Raw genomic sequence first — 3952 nt, 5'->3', positions numbered from 1 at the left:
CCCTTGCTCTGACTCATGGTATTGAGCCTCTCTATTGCCTCTTTCCACAGTTGTAGCCGATTTGATTCCTGTGTAATCCATCTGTTGAGGTTCACTTTTAAAGTCGCATTTATGTTGTTGAAAAGGTATTTACAATGAAAAGAATGTCTGTCTTGCAAAATTCCATCATGAGATCTCTGGAGCCATTTCTATTGCCATGGCCATATTGTCCAAATACCAATTCTTCTTTGTTTCCACCTTTCGAATTCCAATCACCAGTAATTATCAATGCATATTAAGAGTGCAAAGTTGGTAAAAAAAAAAAAATCTTCATCTTTGGCATAAGTAGTTGCAGCATAAATTTGAGTAATAGTCGTATGAACTGGTCTTCCTCATAGACATTCTCATTATCCTGTCACTGACAGCATTGCACACCAGGATTGATCTTGAAATGTTCTTTTTGACAATGAATGTGATGCCATTCCTCTTCAATTTTTCATTCTTAATATATGATTGTCTGATTTGAAATGGCCCATACTTGTCCATGTAAGCTGACTAATGCCTAGGCTATCAATTTCAAGATTTCTATTTCATTTTTGTCAACTTCCAATTTTCCTAAATTCATACTTCATACATTCCACATTCTGATTATTCAAGAATATTTGCAGTTGTTTCTTCTTATTTTGAGTTGTGCCATATCAACTAATGAAAGACCCAAAAGATTTACTCAATCCACATCATTAGGGTTGACTCTACTTTGAGGACACTACTCTTTCCCAGTCATACTTTGAGTGCCTTCCGCCCTGAGGAGCTCATCCTCTGACCCTATATCAGACAAGGTTCCCTGCTAACATAACGTTTCACAAGCCAATTTTCTTAGAAGTAGATTTCCAGGTCTGTCTTAGGCTGGTAACTCCACTGAAACCTGTCCACCATATGTGACCCTGCTTCTACCTGAAATACCAGTGGCATAGCTTCCAGCATCACAGCAACACACAAGCCACCACAGTATGACAAACTGTCAGATGAGTGGTGGAAATTGAGCATGAAAATTAGTAAAAAAAGAATTCAGAATGTGTTGGAATATAATATGGATAAAGTAATCTGATTTTTAAGAAATATTCATTGAAATTACAAAAAGTAACAACTTTGGAACCTATGCTACTGTTATAATATTTTTATCAATAAATGACAAATTGCATGTGAGACGGTTTTCATAGCTTGTTGAGTCAAAAATTATTGCTATGTATTGCGCACCCCATTTTCCTCATATCATATGTATCTGAATTACAAATCCCGGTTGAGTAGAAATCAGAAGTCAACTATGAGAAATCACAGAATAACAACGTTTATCCTGATGGGACTGACCAGTGACCACAACTAAAAGTTGTGATTTTTATCTTTCTTTGTGTCATTCTATTTATTATTATTACTATTTTTTACTGACTTCTTTGCTGTTACAAAATTTTTTTTCCACTGGCCATCAAGTCCTATGTCCAATATGTACCCAACTGCAAACCCCTATATTACTTGACCATTATGAACAACTAGATCTGAAGTTGGCTTATCCTTTGTTGCTGGACAGCTGGCTTGTTGATCATACTCCTACCACTAAGCCTGGGCCTCAATCTGGAATTCTCTGACTCTAATGTCACTGACCATTTCGTCTGTGATGCAGCACCTCTCCTAAAGATCTCATGCTCAGAAATATGGTTCATAGAGCAGGTGGTCATGGTTTGTGCAGTGTTCACCTTTATCATGACCCTTGTATGTGTTGTTCTATCCTATGTACACTTCATCAAGACCATTCTTCAATTCCCTTCTGCCCAGCAAAGGAAAAGGGCATTTTCTACCTGTTCTTCCCAGATGGTTGTGGTTTCCATTGTTTATGGAAGCTGCATCTTTATCTATGTCAAACCTTCAGCAAAGAATTCAGTGGCCATTAGTAAGGGTGTGAGATGGTGCTCCTGACTTCCATTGCTCCCATGCTGAACTCCTTCATTTACACCCTGAGGAACAAGCAAGTAAAAGAAGTCTTCAATGACTCAATCAAAAGGATTGCACTGTTCTTAGGGAAAGAAAATTTGCTAATGTAGAGCAATTACATTTACGTAAAAAGATCAAAAGTCCCTTTGCTGTGTCTTTAAACATGTGTTCCTTTCCTTTCTAATAAGAGAGAATTTTCAGGATAACATTTCTCGATAAGAAACTATATTACATTCCCAGATAGCTAAACAATGACTTTGCACCAAGCCAAACCTTAATAGAGCTGCAAACAACAACAAAAAAGAACCAGTAAATTCATCTTATTAAATGCTTTGACATGAGTGTGCTTATTGCCCATTCCAATTCCGGCTTTTTAGGGCCTTTTTAACTCCTGGTGCCATTCCAGGTTATTTTCTTTTGACTTTAAACTATAAACTAAAGAAGGAGAATGGTGTCAGGCTAGTGGGTTTGATATTAATGATGAAATTTAAGTCTTGAAGTATTACTATTATTAAAGGGGTTAATCTTGGTATTATGATCACAATGAATACAATAGTTACCACTTAGACAATCATTAGAGATTTGTAATTTTTTTTAAATGTAATAATGAATTTAAAAAAGATATTTTAACTCTGTCCTATAGTGTCGCTATGAGTTGGAATCGACTGGACGACAGTGTTTTTTTTTTTTTATTATTATTTTATCTTTACTTCATATTTTTTCTTCACTCCACAAATATGTAAACTGAAGCTCAGGAGAGTTAAATAATGCAACTCAGGGAGAAATCAGGATGCAAATCAGTTTTTATTAGAGTTAAACTCTTTGTTTTTACAGCATGTGAAGCTCCAGTGACACATATTTCAGCATTAAGATCTCCTCAGGGGACACCTTAGGAAAGTCTACATATACCAAATAGTGGTATTATTTAATTTATAAAACCAAAAATTTAAGAGATCTTAAATAGAAAAAAAATTACCCAAAATACAGCATGTCATTTTAATATAAGCATTTATAATGTATGAAGAATGGAAAATATTTATCATATGAGAAAATATTTTGATCTTAACATTTATATTTACCAACAGAAAACTTGTACCATAACATAGAGCCATGGAGAACAAAAAGGTTGGACTAAAAAGTCAGGTCAGTCGCATATGTACGCTCTTTCTGAGAAGGTTGCTACAAGTGGAATTATCTATGAATTAGCATATAGAATTGAATACATGAATATAATAATTGAACTCTTTTCCAATGATACTAGGGCAATAGGTTAAAAAGCCACTGGCCATGATCAGTTACTTGTATCAGATGCAGGAATCTGTTTAAATACGGGGCCAACTTGAGCCACAGATGTTCCTCCATGTCTTGCCTACTGGATCCTCAAGGTTGTTCCCTGAATTAGACTCCTTTGATCAATATAATGTAGGTTCTAGATCACTTGCTCACTCTTTTTTCACGAAATTATGAGCTTTCATTTAATCAAGATTATGCATTTTGATATTCACACAACTAGGGTTTTATTAAAAAAAAAAACTTTTTTTTAGCTTCTCATTTATTATTTACTGACATTCATCCCTGTATTCCCGGGCTGACAATAGAATGTCATTTTTAACATGTTGCAATAAAATACTCTCAACCCCAAACTCTCTATCCAGTAGAACTATAGGCAGAATCAGGATGCAGAAGAGTGCCATCACCCCAAAAATTATCCGGTATCCATTTGTGGTCAATTTGTCACCCGCAACAACTGACGTGATTTCTGGGTCGACAGTTTTGTTTCACTTTTTCTGAATGTCATCAATGAAATCATATAGTATGTAATTACTTTTTACTTCTCATAATACATTTGACCTTATCCATGTTGTCATATGTATCAGCTCATTCCTTTTTACTGCTGACTGATGTTCTATGGTGTGGACCTACCACGTTTGTTTATCATCAGTTGAGGAACATGGGTTTACTTGCAGTTTGTTTTAATTACAAATAA

At 35.2% G+C, this 3952-nt stretch overlaps 1 pseudogene; it reads left to right on the top strand.

Moving 5' to 3' along the window:
• Positions 1 to 1417: 1417 nt before the first annotated feature.
• Positions 1418 to 2159, top strand: LOC100668697 (olfactory receptor 6C2-like; annotated as a pseudogene).
• Positions 2160 to 3952: the final 1793 nt, after the last annotated feature.

The sequence above is a fragment of the Loxodonta africana genome, chromosome 4, assembly GCF_030014295.1.
Source record: "Loxodonta africana isolate mLoxAfr1 chromosome 4, mLoxAfr1.hap2, whole genome shotgun sequence".
Classification (NCBI taxonomy): Eukaryota; Metazoa; Chordata; class Mammalia; order Proboscidea; family Elephantidae; genus Loxodonta; species Loxodonta africana.
This window is presented reverse-complemented; position numbering and strand designations above follow the sequence as displayed.